The sequence below is a fragment of the Podarcis vaucheri genome (assembly GCF_965113315.1).
Source record: "Podarcis vaucheri genome assembly, chromosome: 2".
NCBI classification, from domain to species: Eukaryota; Metazoa; Chordata; class Lepidosauria; order Squamata; family Lacertidae; genus Podarcis; species Podarcis vaucheri.
This window is the reverse complement of record NC_138760.1, coordinates 21,400,444-21,417,682: the sequence shown is the minus strand read 5'-3', so window position 1 is coordinate 21,417,682 and position 17,239 is coordinate 21,400,444. Positions and strand designations below refer to the sequence as shown.

At 43.8% G+C, this 17,239-nt stretch overlaps 1 long non-coding RNA gene across 1 annotated transcript; it reads left to right on the top strand.

Annotated features, from left to right (window-relative positions):
• The first annotated feature begins 1,425 nt into the window (after positions 1-1,425).
• LOC309526723 lies at positions 1,426-15,996 on the top strand. The gene is made up of 4 exons (XR_014216881.1): positions 1,426-1,510; positions 3,065-3,170; positions 12,569-12,680; positions 15,281-15,996. It is a non-coding gene; the product is annotated as an uncharacterized lncRNA (long non-coding RNA).
• The last annotated feature ends 1,243 nt before the right edge of the window (positions 15,997-17,239 follow it).

The window sequence follows — 17,239 nt, the reverse complement described above, 5'->3', positions numbered from 1 at the left end:
GCTGGAGCACGATTTCTGTTCTCATCCTGAAGCAAAGTTCTTAACCCAAGGTACTATTTCTGGGTTAGTGGAGTCTGTAACCTGAAGTGTATGTAACCTGAATCGTCTGTAACCTGAGGTACCACTGTATAATTAATTGCTCTTACTGTACTTCTGGTCTCCAGACCTGAAACCTGATACCAGATTGGATACTAGATTTAATTGAAGCAAAAGAACTTGAAAGGGAAAAACAACAATAAATACTACAAAGCAAACAGGAGCAGGTAAAAGTCAAGCCAAGAGATATTCACATTAAACTGTAAGGAAATTAGTGTGACTTTAAGGCACAAGACATAGCGATTTGGTGTCACAATTGAGTTGGCTAGATGCCAATAGACCCATGAGGCAAACCAAACCAAAATAAATTGGGTAAGGGAAGGGGAGCACCTATCAGATTGAAGTGTCCAGTGATTAACCAGAGCTTAATCAACAGAAGCAATTATGGCAAGCAGACAAGAGAAACAAAGTGGAGATGGAAGTAAGAAAAATGGAAAAAATGGAAATGGAACTCAGAGGGGGAGTGAAGAGGACTTAGGGGCAAAATATAAAGAAAAAAGGCATCAAAAACTAGTAGACATCTTGGATAAAATGCAATAAATAATGCAGAAAGGCAACAAGATTCTCAGAATCAGGGAGAAGCTGATGAAAATATTTCCATCTCATTGGAAACAATGGCAGGGAAATGGTGGGGGCTTTTAAAATGCAAATTGGAGCTCAAAAGTGTCTTCTGTCTTCACTTCCTCGCTGCCAATGAAAGTCCAGTAGGACTTAAAGAGTCCTGTCTTGCCTCCCAATGCAATGACAGACTCTTAGGTGTGCATAAGAAAGAAAGCTTTATTCATAGCTTGCAACAATTCAGGTCAGACTAAAGGGACAGATCACCAAAGGCATGACTAAGACTTCAAGAAACATCAAGGCTCCAAAATCAGACAAAAAATGTAAAGATTATCACAGAATATGTGAAGCCTAAAGACAGCTATCCTTTGGCATTCGTACTACTCAGAGTTTTGCAATGTAGTTTTCCAACCCAACCAAAATGCACTTATTAAGAGGAAGTGTGCATAAATACATATATCTAAGTGAGCAAGGCATACAAAGATTGCATTATACTGGGGGAAATTGTTTGCAAAAATGTATATATCAGTCAAAATTGCATGCTAACATTTGTTTATTAGGAGAAATTTGCTAAATGGCTGACAAGTCTTTATGAGGGATTTTTTTATAAAATGCAGAAATGTGGAGAACTGAATTTAAGATTGGGGAAAAATGAGAAACTGAGAAAAACCTAAGTTGATTCATGTATCCCTTTCCCGAGGTAAATGTGAAGGCACCACTATATTCAAATACAAATTAATTGAGCTGTCACATCTTGCATTTAACACTATTAGATTTCATGAAAATATTCCTGGATTGAATGCACCCCAACTGGAATTGAAGTCCTTTTGTGTCTCTCCTGCCCTCAGATTAAAAGGTAAAGAAAGAAACACCTTCAATTTGTGTTCTATCCCAAAATCTTTCAGGCATTTCTTCCTCTGATTGTCATGTTAGAAACACTAAAAGGACTGAATGACAAGCATTACTAAGTCCCAGGCCCACCAGCCTTTGACAGGGCTTTCATAACATTTTCCCTTAAACTACAGTGACTGGCAAAAGGTAAATATGTTCTGACACTCACTGATCTTGAAGCCCCAGCCACCTAGCCTGACTCACAGTTCCTGTGTCTACTGATAGTTGGAATAAGGGAGTTCTGTGGCCCGAGGCAGAGGGTGCTTCTCTTTTTAGCAGTGGTTTGCAAACTTCTGGCCTCCAGGAGACCCTTTTCATACCATTTCACCCTGGGTTTCTGCTGTAATTGAAAATGCAGTGAGCATTCAGTCCTGTGCATTATAGATGAAGGGTCGGAGGTTGGAATCCCCACGAGGGACACAGGTGGCGCTGTGGTCTAAACCACGGAGCCTCTTGCTCTTGCCAATCAAAAGGTCAGTGGTTTGAATCCCCGTGATGGGGTGAGATCCTGTTGCTCTGTCCCAGCTCCTGCCAACCTAGCTGTTCAAAAGCATGCTAGTTCAAGTAGATAAATAGGTACTGCTGCAGCGAGAAGGTAAATGGCATTTCTGTGTGCTTTGGTTTCTGTCATGGTGTCCCATTGCACCAGAAGCAGTTTAGTCATGTTGGCCACATGACCAGGAAAGCTGTCTGTGAACAAACGCCGGCTCCCTCAGCCTGAAAGTGAGATGAGTGCCGCAAGCCCATAGTCGCCTTTGACTGGACTTAACCATCATGGGGTCCTTTACTTTTTACCTTTACTCAGTGTTAGAGCATCTGGTTTTGCATACAGGAGGTCCTGGAATCTCTAGGTAGGTCTGAGAGAGAACCCTCTCAGAAACCCTGATAAGCCACTGCAAGTCACAATGCCAAGCTAGTTGTACCAAACAGCTGACTCAACACAAGACTCCTTCCAATGTTCTATCATTCATGGAAGCATTCTGAGGTAAACTCTCGATTTGGCCTCACCATAGCTTCATGTAAATTGAAAATGAACCCTAGAACAACTGCCCTGTGGACAGTTGTTTATGCCAGAGGAAGCAAACTACCTCTCAATAAAGCTTCTGACAAAACCCTTGTAGTTTTTGGGGAAGTCTATGGTTCCCCCAGAGCACAGATTTGAAAGCCACTGCAGTCTCGGTTCTGGAGAACCTTCTCACCACTTTGGGTTTCTAGTTGGCTGGGTTACTTCTGGTTTCTATCCTAGCCTACTCCTCAAATATCAAGGCTGGACCCAGCAGCACCTCCATGATTTTCACCTGATCACAAAAAGGCACCACAATCCCATTCATTATATTATCACTGCATTTGGGGGGTTTCCAAATCTTGTAATATTTGCAGAAGCAACATCATTAGATCAGAACAAGCAGCTGCTGGCGGGCCCAGGAAGACTCTCCTCCAGAAAAGTGCAGAGAGACTTGAGATCATGTTGACTAGCTATGTGTCTATGCGTACATTATAATAAGTGCATTCATTTAAGATTGGGTAAGCAGTACAGAGCCCTCCTCCTTGCCTTCAACCACCGCAGAGAACCAAGCATGCCAACAACGCCAACAATTTGACCTGGACTGATGCACTCCTAAAATGTAAGAATACTAAATAGATGTCTGTGGTTGACACTTGGTGAATAAATTTTGTGATACAGTCTTTTCCTCTAGGTATATTGCCAAAATTACTCTCTTTCCATGGGGTGGGAAAACAGCAGCTTCTAGAGGTTTCTTTTTTTTATATATAATGATATTTATTGAAATTTTACAGACAGTAAAAAGTTACAGAATAAAAAATAAAAAATAACAATAATAAAAAAGAAAAAAGATACAAAAATACAAAGACAAAATACATGAAAAGTAAAAAAAAACAACAATTAAAAACAAATCAATATTTTCATGTCTTATATTTCATTTACTTGTTTCCTGACCTCCTCACACCTCCCTTTTTTGTATTCCAGTTCCCATGGTTAATTCAGAAAATCCCTTCCCTCTTTGTTTTTATCTTAATTCTATATCTTAACATATTATAACTTCGTATTTTCATCTAGTTATCAATCCATTTTTACATATTCTTTTTAACCTTATTGCTAAAGCCGTTTCATTTCAATCCAACATCATTTTAACATTCATTAATTTTACAATATTTCTGTAAATAGTCTTTAAATTTCTTCCAATCTTCTTCCACCAACTCTTCTCCCCGGTCTTGGATTCTGCCAGACATTTCCGCCAGTTCCATGTAGTCTATCACTTTCATCTGCCATTCTTCCAAGGTGGATAGATCTTGTGTCTTCCAATACTTTGCGATGAGTATTCTAGAAGAAGAATACTCAGCAGCTTCTAGAGGTTTCGGGAACTTGTGACAAGCTGGTTGTTAGCCTGTTTCACACACTCGCTCACCTGTGCCTTTTATTATCTCCATTTACATATGAATTGACACATCCCATTGATGCAATCCACAGACAGACTGTTATATTTAGCTATGCACCGCCACCCGTTCCCAATTCCTCCACCCCTCTGCTATCAGGCATCAGAGCAATAAAATAAGAGAAGTGGCGATAAAGACTTCCTAATTCTTGGAATAAAAATGTAACTGCACTTCATGTTCTATTTAACGTCTTGTGCTAACATAAGCTGCAGCATATTTTGATTCACTCTGTCACTGCCTCATCCCCTGCCTGATGCATTTAAGCAGACATGGTAAGATCTCGATTCCACTTAAATATTTGCATTTTTGGTACATTTCGTATCATCTTATCATCATAACAATCTGGATATGTTTGGAGCTCTTTCAGCACAAGCATAATCAGAAGGAGGCCACTGTATTTCCCAGGAGTCCCATTGTTGCTAGAAAGTCATTTTTATTCAGAAAGCTGGAAATCGGTTTCTTGGTTTCTTATTGCGAGAAGGCACATAAATATATTAATAGCTAAAAAAAAAAAAAAAGTAGCAGGAGAGACCAGCCATGATGAAAGGGGTATTCTTGGGTAGCGTGAAGGAGGCCTGGCAGCCTTTTGATGTTACCTTTTAGGAAATGGTATCAGATGGCAGGTTGCCAGGAACAGATAAGACAAGGAAAAGTCCTTACCATCTGCTTTTTATTCAATGTTGACAGAGAGAGGCTTGAGAATGCAGCTTCTTGGAATACAGTGGTACCTCGGGTTAAGAACTTAATTCGTTCCGGAGGTCCGTTCTTAACCTGAAACTGTTCTTAACCTGAAGCACCACTTTAGCTAATGGGGCCTCCCGCCGCTGCACGATTTCTGTTCTCATCCTGAAGCAAAGTTCTTAACCCGAGGTACTATTTCTGGGTTAGCGGAGTCTGTAACCTGAAGCGTCTGTAACCTGAAGCGTCTGTAACCCAAGGTACCACTGTAATGGCATTGTCCTGAGTAAATCTTCACCCTCCCTTTCCCCCCACTTCCTTATTCATCAACAGCACACACACACACACACACACACACACACACCCTTACAGTTGCCACTTAGGGCCATCTGATTCCGAGCTCTTGCGGTGTAACTAACTCTCGGGTGCCTGGTACGGCACACACATCCTGCAGCCGGGGGCAGGGCAAGCTGTGTGGAGCCTCTTCGCCGCCTCCCCCTCAGCTATAGGGCAGCTGAGGGAGAGCTGGTGGGAGACACAAGTCCCACGCTGCCGTTTCAGGCAGCACGGAGCCTTCAGGTGCCCAAGCCACCACGTCACTCCCAGGAGAGATGTGTGGCTCGGGCACGCTGCAGGCCCCGCGGGAGTGCCGTCCCCCATGGTGTGGTGCCCAGTGCCAGCCGTGTTTCGTTACATTTGTTGACTGAACTAAAAAGTTTCGTGACTCCAATTGTTTAAAATTATTTTTTAAAACTCATATTTTTTGTTTTTTTCCCTTTTTTATAAAATTTTTATTAGTTTTTCACAGTTTTTATAAACACAAACAATACACAATACTAACAAACAAACACACAAACAAACATGCATAATTTCATATCCTTTTTTCTTAAACCTTTCTTCAGCGACTTCCCCATACCTCCCCTTTCTACATCCCAATTTCCAAACTTATTTCAGCAAATCCTAGCCCTTGGTTTTATGAAATTTTCCCCTTATTCTTGTCTTTTACTTATAAACTCATATTTTTTGTCATGTTGTCACCCCTCCTCATTGATGACACCCAGGGAGGACCACACACACCCTTCCTCCGCCACTGCTGAGCTCTTTGCTCTTCTACTTTTAAGGCTTTCCGGGTTCTGGGAAATGGTGGGTCTGGAATGCTCTGGCTCTGCCTCCCTTCCTCTCCCATTATTTCCCAACTTTCCCCCTCATCTTCCTCTGAGCTTTAAAGTGCTCACAGCATCTTTGCAAGGGAGGAAACCAGAACTTGTCACAGCCTTGAGACCTCATTGGCTATATCCTTGTGACTTCCTAGCAGCCCTGCCAGCCAGATCCTCATCTCCCCAGGCCCACATGGCTCCATCTTGTTTCCCTCTTGAGGATGGACATCCCAGCTCGAAGGAGCATTGTTCTTTGATCAAGCGTATATTCATTTTGGGGGTGAAGATTGAGACACAGCAACGCTTCTGAAAACTAATTGCTGGAAACCACAGGAGGGGAGAGGTCTCTTGTGCTAGAATCTCCTACTTTTAATATTAAATTAAATTTAATAATAATAAGACCCATCTAGTTGCCCCAGCCACTCTGGGCAGCTCCCAACAACAACAACAAATAGTAAAACAACACCACACACTAAAAAACTTCCCTGATCTGGTTGGCCACTGTGAGAACAGGATCCTGGACGAGATGAGCTATTGACCTGACCCTGATCTCATGTTCTTATGATTTGTCCAGAACTGTGCACAGTATTCCAAGTGTGGTTTCACCATAGATTTGTATAATAGCATTATGAAATTGGCAGTTTTCTTTCCAATCTTTATGCTAACAATTCCAAACATTGAATAATATTTTTTTTTTTAAAAAAAGCAGGAGCCTCACTACTACCAATGATCATTGGGCATAACTTGGGCTTTGCTGGGAGTAGGCATTTGCGTGGCAAGTCCCCTCCCCCATGTCAAATGAGGACACTGGACACAGTATTTAAGGTTAATGGGCATTAAAAGGCCACAACTTTATTGATTACAGAATTGGAAGGTATTGGCCTTAGGCATTGGCTCCTATCGACTACCCGGCATGGAGACTGGGAGGGTTGTCCACAAGCCGTGGGGATCCTGTTGAAGTACGCCAACTAGGATCCCACGGGTGTCACCGCTCTGGGGCTTGCCGAGGGCCCTTACCTCCCTAGGTTTCGGACAAGGCAACGCCCCCCGGAGTCCTCTACCGGACTACCCTTTCTTTTGGGGAAGGTGATGGCGTTTCCTTCCCCCCATCATTTGCCTAACAATTGACCCCTGCCAATGCCTAACCGCCAACACCGAATAAGTTGTGACGTTTGCTATGAGGTAGGTGAAAAAACCAAAAGGCTCGAAGTGTGCCAACTTGGAAAAATTCCTACCAGGCCCCTTGTGGCGACCAAACAAAGTCCATAGCAAGGTCAAAGCTAGCTAAACCTAAGGGGTGGGTGGGATGGGAAAAAACCGCTCGGCTGGAAAGGGGCAAAAGAGGGCGGTCCCCGAGCGTCCCTAGTCTTAAATAGGCTAGGCCACGCCTCCCCGGTCCGCTGATTGGCGGGCCGGGTTGCCGGCACGCCCGGGGATTCCCTGATCACGCGGGGGCAAGGGCCAGCCCTGCGTGTGTGGTGTGGGAGAGATTTCTGCCCGCAACCCCCTCTCCTCCCAGGTCAGAAATGGCTTTCCTGAGAATCCACTCTTTTTTTCTACCACCCTGCCCCTACAATTCCTCTTGTGCTTATCCCAAAATAGTAAAGTCTTTCCTTCTGGGAGAACCATTGCAACTATCGTTCTGAAATTTGACAGGCTTCATCCCTTCAGATACAGGGATGGCCACTGACTTGGATGAAAAAGGAACTAGACAAGTTCATAGAGAATGGAGGTAAAAAATATCACTTTGATGAGTAACTAGAGCATCCATGTTTAGAAATGGCCTATCTTTGAATATCATATGTTGGGACAAACAGCAGAGGAGCACTGCATTCATGTCCTGCTTGTGAGGTTCCTGGAAGTATTGAGATGACAGGCACAGTTTAATGGCCCAGCCATTTCTGAGCTGAGAGACTTGGGACAGAAGAAATGGAGGCACTGCATAAAAGAAAATATCCAACATTATTTAATAATAATGGTGATATTAAACTTGCTCCAGGCTGAAAGAGTACCATTTTCCTCCATTATAACTCCCCTTCTATCAATACAGCCCAGTGTCATTATATATCACCATAATATTCACTCACTGAAGGAAAAGCGTTGTATTGCTCATTTTTCTTGGGTAGGAGAAATAGATTTCTGGGCAGAAAGTGACAAAGAAAACTAAGTTCTGGTCAGGAGTCTTAAATAATTTCTCAGTTTGTTTTTATCATGATGTCTTGTGTCATTCATGAACTGGTTTCAGCAGAGAATATATTTCACTGGAAAGATGTAGTGACCTCCATCTGATATGTTGATGCGGCTTCTATTATGAGTCCTAAAGGTCTCAAGACTGGGTCACCAGGCTGTTTTGTTGTTGTTGTTTTTGCATTGAAAGGAGTGGTCCACATCTGTTATCATTTAAGATGCTTGAAGGGTTCAGTCTTTGTAAAGTCTGTTATAAAGTTAAGCCTGATCTGCACCTTGATTATAAATTTGTGAGTCACATTTTTGTTAGTCACTAATATTTATATTTCCCAAATGTCCCAATGCAGTTCTCAGTTCAAAATCCATAGCAAGATTTATTTCAAGAGTACTACAATCCTGTATTCACTTACCTGGGAGTAAGCCCCACAAAACACAAAGAGTGGGGATAGGGGGGAAATTCAATTCAGTTAGCCTTTATACTTGACCCCACCTAATTCACACCTTCCAAAACAATAAGTGAACTGAAATTTGCAATTTCTTTGCAAATTGCATATCTGAATTTTGCAGTGCAGTTCTCTAGTCAAGTAATGCGTAGAAAAATGTACAGGCCAGAGTAGAGTGTGCATATAAATGCATATGAGTGAAAACAAAATTCTAAAAATTCATTACATTTTGCTTTGCAAAAATGTTTATATTAGATGAAGTTTCATAAAAGATGTGTGCATGAAGAACAATTCACACTAAAATGCTGATGAATTTTCATGAAGACTTTTTTCATTAACAAAATAACAAACTTAATTGAAAACATTAAGAACTGGACTTAAGATTGCAAAAACAAAACAAAAAATGAGAAATTAACTTTGACAGATAACAGCCATCCTTACTTCTGAGTGGACATGTGTATCATTGTACTGTAAGTTAACTATATGTGAATTCTTAATGTGTACCTTAGGCTGCTTCTTGGCAAAATTTCCACATTTTGCATTTGCCAGGTTTTTTTTGTGGGAGGCTATTATTTAACAGGGACGCGGGTGGCGCTGTGGGCTAAAGCCTCAACGCCTAGGGCTTGCCGATCGATAGGTCGGCGGTTCGAATCCCCGCGGCGGGGTGCGCTCCCGCTGCTCGGTCCCAGCGCCTGCCCACCTAGCAGTTCGAAAGCACCCCCGGGGGCAAGTAGATAAATAGGTACCGCTTACCAGCGGGAAGGTAAACGGCGTTCCGTGTGCGGCTCTGGCTCGCCAGAGCAGCGTTGTCACGCTGGCCACGTGACCCGGAAGTGTCCCCGGACAGCGCTGGCCCCCGGCCAATAGATGTGAGATGGGCGCACAAACCCCAGAGTCTGTCAAGACTGGCCCGTTCGGGCAGGGGTACCTTTACCTTTATTATTTAACAACCACTTACTGTGTAGTAGAATTTGCAGAGAATAAATTACAGAGAGTACCTGACCTCAAATTGCAGAGATTGCACAGAAAAGAAACTGAGAGAGAAATTCAGGGATGGGGAAAACAGCAGCTTGTTAGAACCACAGAAATTTCTGTCTCCCAGTGTCCAAATAACTCGCTTGTCAGTCACAGCTCACTATCTCAGCTTAACCTTCCTCAAAGGGTTGTTGTGAGGATTCAATAATAAATAAATCTTACCTTTATAACAGCCATTTCATATACAGCAGGCCCACAACTTACATGGGGGTAATGTTCCATGGCTTCACATGCAAAGGCAAAATCTCACAAAGTCCTCAAGGACACTGAAACCGTCCCACAGTACTATCTCTACCTTAAAAAAAAAAGGTAAAGGACCCCTGGATGGTTAAGTCCAGTCAAAGGCGACTATGGGGTTGCAGTGCTTATTTTGCTTTCAGGCCAAGGGAGCCAGTGTTTGTCCACAGACAGCTTTGAACCGCCAACCTTCTGATTGGCAAGAGCAAGAGGCTCAGTGGTTAATAGTAGTAGTAGTAGTAGTAGTAGTAGTAGTAGTAGTAGTAATTTTTTTATACCCCGCCCATCTGTCTGGGTTTCCCCAACTATTCTGGGTGGCTTTCAGCAAAATATTAAAATACAATAATTCATCAAATATTAAAAGCTTCCCTAAATAGGGCTGCCTTCAGATGTCTTCTAAATGTCAGATAGTTGTTTATTTCTTTGACATCTGGTGGAAGGGCATTCCACGGGGTGGGCGCCACTACCAAGAAGGCCCTCTGCCTGGTTCCCTGTAACTTTGCTTTTTGCATTGAGGGAACTGCCAGAATGCCCTCGGCACTGGACCTCAGTGTCCAGGCAGAACAATGGGGGTGGTTTAGACCACAGCGCCACCCCACCCCCAATATCCCTACCTTACCACACTCTGGGAAGGTCACGCAAGGCCTCTGGAAGTCTGGAAAGCTGGGTGGGAGGGTGGGGGCTTAAAAACTCTTTCCACTGCAGCAAAAGCCTATCACAGCATGAGCTTTTAAAGTGTGCTGCTTTGCTAAACCTGATTCTCGGAAAAAGTCGTGCGAGATCTTGTGGGGTGAGATCACAAGATCTCAGACAGCTCCTTCCAACTGCTTGCTCTCCATTTGCTTGTTTGTTCGCTTGCTTGCTGATTTTCCTATTGCCTTTGCAAAGCTGCAATTGCGTAATAAATCACACATCAGTTGCAGGTCTACTGTATTATACTGCCAATCGCTTGGATCCAATGATAGCACTGGATATATAAAAGCCCTTTCACTTCTTTAAGGCAGGGCACTGAATTTCTCCCCGCTCCAGAGCCTCACACAACACTACACCTCAGGTTGTTTTGAGGATATTGCAACCCTCAGGAGTAGTGGGGAGGCAGAGGAGACTTCAGGGGGTAGAGGGCTGCCCAAAATTGGGGGCCCTGCCTTTCACAACAAGTGATTTCTGCTCATGCAGCCCCTTTGAATCTCAGCTATCTCTCCCCTCCAATGTTTTGCCAGATGGCAGATGAACAGTATTGGGAGAAGAAAATACGATATATGGAATAACTATCTCTAAACCACCACTGAAAGGTATAGCTTGTCATAGTAAGAAATTACACCATGATTGCTTCTAAAGGAGAAAATAGTGCCATTTTCTATCTCTCCTATGACACATATCAGCATGGAAAAGCCATGTGCTCGGCAGAGACTTCTAAAAAGTCACATAAACACAGACACAAATATGGGGAAAAGTTCTGATGGAATCAGTCCTATCAAAGGGACTGTTGGGGCACATAGCAAAAAGCCCTTTTAAATACAGTGGTACCTCGAGTTAAGTACTTAATTTGTTCCGGAGGTCCATTCTTAACCTGAAACTGTTCTTAACCTGAAGCACCACTTTAGCTAATGGGGCCTCCTGCTGCTGCTGCGCCGCCAGAGCACAATTTCTGTTCTCATCCTGAAGCAAAGTTCTTAACCCGAGGTACTATTTCTGGGTTAGCGGAGTCTGTAACCTGAAGCGTATGTAACCCTAGGTACCACTGTAGTCTCTGGTTCATCTTCAGAAGAAAGCTTTTCTCTTCACTTCTTTTGTCTTTAAATGATGTCCCTGAAATGAAAGAGTTTTAGCAAGTAGGAAGTCTCCAAGGGTTTGTGGTGGGAGTGAATAACACTGCAAATAAGATGTGTTAAGGACTCTGTTGAATACTGAAGGGAGCAGCAATACCCCAAGAGGAGAACTTCATTTTCATGGTGCCTCTTCCTCACTCTGTGTGCTTCCTCCTCTGCTCCTCTTTCACAGCTGTAGCTCTACCTTCAAGTCTTTCTGCTGTTACTTCATGGTGCCCAACCCTGTAATAAGGGGGTCTGTGATAACCCTGGGTGGTGCTGTGGTCTAAACCACTGACCCTCTTGGGCTTGCTGTTCAGAAGGTTGGCGGTTTGAATCCCCGTGACGGAGTGAGCTCCCATTGCTCTGTCCCAGCTTCTGCCAACCTAGCAGTTCGAAAGCACACTGGCGCAAGTAGATAAATAGGTACTGCTACAGTGGGAAGGTAAACAGCATTTCCGTGTGCTCTGCTTTCCATCATGGTGTTCCGTTGCACTAAAAGCGGTTAAGTCATGCTGGCCACATGACCCAGAAAGCTGTCTGTGGACAAACACTGGCTCCCTCGGCCTGAAAAGCGTGATGAGCGCTGCAACCCCATAGTCACCTTAACCTTCCAGGGATCCTTATCCTTTGCCTTTGCCTTTATTAAGGCTGCATCTCTGTGTTGTGTTGTTAGTTCATACATGCACAGTTCAGTGGTCGCATCACTAACCACCAATGCTGGCTGGACTGTCCAGTGAAGACTAAGGTATGGTGAAGAGATTTGATCAGTCTGCTTTTTACAGCAGTCTTACTTAATCTGACACTCCTGAACTTGTTTGTGGATCAAAATGCAAACCCCAAGACAACTCACACACTTCTTCTCATTTTGCGATGTGGTTTTGGTGCGTAAGAAGTGCACACCAAATATATATGCTTTACATCAATATGACTATGTAATTTATGGGAAATACATTGTAAAGTATGGAAAACTACAGATTTTATGCTTGCCATTTAAATGCAGAATTGCTGTGCATTCTTTCAGACAATCCACCGTGGGTGGGACAGAAAGGATCTATGACTGAGTGCCAGCAAAGCTAAAACGGAATTTAATCCCTTGCTTCCCTTCTGCGATTACAATTTCATCCAGAGCCCTGGTAACTGTGCAAAACGAAAGGGATGTTTTGTTTAACATGAACGCAAATGCTTTTCATTTGCTCTGGTTTGGTCATAGGATAATCACAGGAGGCTTGCTGGATCAATGGCCAATCTAGTCCAGCATCCTGTTTTCCTCGTGGCCAATCAGATGCCAGCCTGGTACTTCTGTTTCCTTGCCTACACCCACATCTCTTCAAAGCACTTTCCATGCCGCTGTGTTTACAGTACTACCTAGGGGCATGTACATAATGCCATGGTCATACAAAAACAAATTATTTCCTGCAAAATCACAGAAGGCAAAACAAAATCCTCCCCTCCCCCCCCCACATCAGTTTTAAGGGTGATGTAATGGGTATGGGGTTGCTCGTGCGTAAGTTGCCGCCTCTCCTGGTTATGTTGCCTTGTTAAAGCTTTCTGTCTTGACAGCCCTTCAATTTGTGGCTGCCTCAGTCGCTAGCAGAATCCGTCAGTGGGCGTTTCTTAAATCTTTTCCATCATAAAAGTTGTTTGACACCCAGTCTCCTCCTACTCTCTCTGCGCGGAAGTCTTCTGCGCAGGGTGGGCGTGGGTAGCGGAGGATCCGTGCTCTCCCCGCTGGTGTCCGGTGAAGAATCCTGGAGCCCTCTCGCCGATTCCCCCATCAGCCCCTCTATATCCCTGGTGTTGCGCTGATTTGCTTCCCCATCTGCGGAGCTGCCTCTCTCCCTGCTGGGCCCTTCTCCAGCATCATTTGAGAGCCTTCCCTCCGCCTCTAGCTACGATGTCAGTTCCCTGACATCCACCTCCCCCCCAGGACCCCCTCCACCCCCAGCCCGACCTGTTGACCCAACTTCGTCCCTTTCTTCGGCTGACGATGCGGGGAACCCACGGAAGGAGCTGTCGCCATCCTCTGAGGATTCAAAACCCGCTTCCCACCCGCTCTGATCCCTTCCCTCGGGGTGGGCCTCCCAGTCTGATTCTTCTTCCTCTGAAACCTCTTCTCCCTCCCCTTCGGAGACAGAAAACCCCACAAAATCCTCTTCATTGTCTGTGGTTCCAAATTGCTCCTCCCAGAATCTCGCTAGTGGTTTGGGTTTGTCCGGGAACAGGCGGTGGAATTCCTCCACCAGATGTCAGTTCCCTGACAGGTGACTAGCCCAAAAGAAAACCCAGCTTCATTTCTCTAGCCATTGTATGACATAATATATTCTCATATAAAATTAACCCCTTAAATGTTGCGGCCTAGAAGGTCCAGAATATTGCCGTTACTATTAAGCATATTCAAGCCCCTACACTGGACCTAAATAAGGCTTCAATGAGATAATTGTTGAATTCCGCGTATCTCATACCCTTCAACATTTCTCTGATGAAAATAAGGATGTCCTATTCAATAATAATAATAATTTTATTATTTATACCCCACCCGTCTGGCCGGTTGTCCCAGCCACTCTGGGCAGCTTTCAACATAAATACAAACATTAAACATAAAAGACTTCCCTGTACGTTGCTGCCTTCAAATGGCTTACGGTCAGATAATTTAGGGTTGCCATCTTTCAAAAAGTAACTACCAGGACACCCCTAACGTTGTTGAGCTTTTTCTGGCAAAATGCCAAAAGACCACAATTTTTCCAATTGACTTGCCTAAAGCACTGCCTGGAAAATAGGGACACTTGGAAGGTCTGCTATCTCCCCATTTATTTCCAATATACCTTACTGGAGTATTTTTGCCTCCATGGCATTGATTTCTGATAATACTTTTTGTTTTCCTTGATGGAGGGTAAAGAGGAATCTGTAACCCTCTTTATCACTAAGTTTTATCACAAAGTTCCTATTTGCTTTCATTGCTCTGCCCTCTTTTGCCTCCACCCCAGCCCGAGGCACATGGACCCTGGAAGGTTGCTCAGAACAGAATGTGGTCAGGCAGGATAAATGTTCCTCATCCCTGCTACAGACCCTCACCCTCCCTGCCATAGCACAGGGTCAAAAAACAGTCAAGTTTAAAAGTTGTCTATTTCTTCCATGCCTGTCCTGTACCCTTTTGCAGAATCAAAAGGACCCAGTAGATAGCATTCTATCCAATAAATTTATTCATTTCAGTATTTATTTGGTTTTAAATATTTGTCATACTTCTATTAATATGTTATTTAGCATTTTTATTTTTTATTAAATTTTAATAATACAGAAAAAGAAAAAGAAATGCACCCTACCAGTGCAAAGACATACAAAAATAAGGCTACTATTTACATACACATAAATCCTTCCCACCCCCATATCTTCCCACCACCACACCCTTTGACCCCCCCTCCACAACATCTCAACTTCCTTATCTTATAGATTTGATACTATCATGGCAATTTTTAAATTTTAAATTTTGATCTCATTAGGACATCCCTAATTAATATTTTCTACTTTACTTCTTTAATCTAAGCATATCAACATATTCTTTCTTGAACAGTGTTTGTCCATGAGTTCTTCGAAACATTGCCATTCTGGTCTGAGTTTTTGGTTTGTCTATCATCTTTTGTATGCAGTTAGCTTTCCCATTTCTATAAGCATTTTAGAGCATTACAGCATTTTTAATTTGGTAATATTTCTGTTTCACTTTACCGGCTTCTGCAAGAAAATCATCTTTAAAAAAAGGAAGGGAAGAAAAGAACATCAGATGCTTTTGTCAAAAGCATGGACGTGTGCAATGCCGTTTATTATTTTGTTAAGACCCTTCCACCCGAGATAACAGACAACAGATGCAGGAAAGCAAGGAGATATAAATACAAGAACATGCGTCAATTTGCTGACAGTGTCAACCCCTGTTTTTCCATGAGGCACATGGCAGAGATACAAGGAAGATGCAAGACACAGGAAAGCAAAAGTGATGCTATAAACTCTCCTGACCTAACCTCTTTTGTCAAACAGACTGGGATGGAGGATTTTGCTATTGTTGATTTTGTGAGGGGAGGGGAGGCAGTATATTTGGGCTGTGAACCCTAACTGAAAATTGAAGAACACTTCTTTAACCTTCAAGTGACAAAAATAGAACTTCGCAGTTAACACTGGCTTGCTGCTCATGGAATCACACAGCAAAAATGGGTACCGTCAGATTATCCAACCCCACCCTATGTCCCAAGTCATAATCCAAAGGTGGATCTGGGGAGTGTAACCAGTTTGGTCGCACCCAGAGCAGAACTTCTGGGGTTGCCGCAGCAGGTGCCTCAACTATGGAGTCCAACAGGAGAGAGGTGAGGACGCCAGATTTTGGCGTCGTACAGAATGCCTCTGGAATTCGAGATGTCAAAATCTGCCCCTGCACGATCCCACATTTTGGCAATAGGCTCAAGAGACATAAAAACAAAATGCTGTAATCCTAAACCCACTGACCTGGGAGTGAGCCCCACTGAGTGTAGAAGGAGTTACTTCTGAGTTGACATGGTTAGGATTGGACTGTTAGACCAGCCTTGCTGTATCAAAGTAAAGGTTCATCTACCTTGCCTTCTAAGGGACACGGGTGGCGCTGTGGTCTAAACCACTGAGCCTCTTGGGCTTGCCGATCAGAAGGTCGGCGGTTCAAATCCCCACGACGGGGTGAGCTCCCGTTGCTCTGTCCCAGCTGCTGCCAACCTAGCAGTTCAAAAGCACGTCAAGGGCAAGTAGATAAATAGGTACCGCTCTGGCGGGAAGGTAAACGGCGTTTCCGTGCACTGCTCTGGTTCGCCAGAAGTGGCTTAGTCATGCTGGCCACATGACCCGGAAGCTGTACTCCTCGGCTCCCTCAGACAGTAAAGTGAGATGAGCACCGTAACCCCAGAGTCGTCCACAACTGGACCTGACAGTCAGGGGTCCCTTTACCTTTACCTTTACCTTGCCTTCTGTTTTCCACAGTCACCAGCCAGGTACTTCTGGGAAGCCCATAGGAAACTGCAGTAGCCATTGGGTAGGTTTGGACCATCTTTGTATGGCACCCTAAGATCCTACAGGGTGAAGAGTGGTGTAGCAATATCAGAGATGATGGATGGATGCATGGTTGTTGTTGTTGTTGTTGTTGTTGTTGTTGTTGTTGTTAGAATTAGAATTTATATACCAGTCTATACCCGGGGGTCTCAGGGCAGTTCACAGAATAAAATCAAGATATAAAACCACAAAATACCTAATAAAAATAGCCTCCCCCCTCATTAAAAAACAACACATTTTAAGAAGGCATGGGATGTAAATAGGATCAGCCAAAGGACTGGTTAAAAAGGAATGTTTTTGCCTGGTGCCTAAAGGTGTATAATGAAGGCGCCAGGCAAACTTCCCTGCGGAGAGCATTCCACAGACGGGAAGGCCCATTCTCGTGTTGCGACCCTCTGAACCTCTTGAAGAAGGGGCACACGAGGAAGGACCTCAGAAGATAATCTCAGGATCTAGGTAGGTCCATACGGAAAGAGGCGGTCCTTGATAGACTTGCTCCCTGATTCACTGTTACTCTAGCATGTTACCCCAGTATGCAAGGTATGACGAATGAAGGAAGAAATCACCCTCTCTGTTCTGTGTGCCCATCACTGCTGCTCCCACTTTTACTGCTACTTGCCAGGGAAGAAGCAGT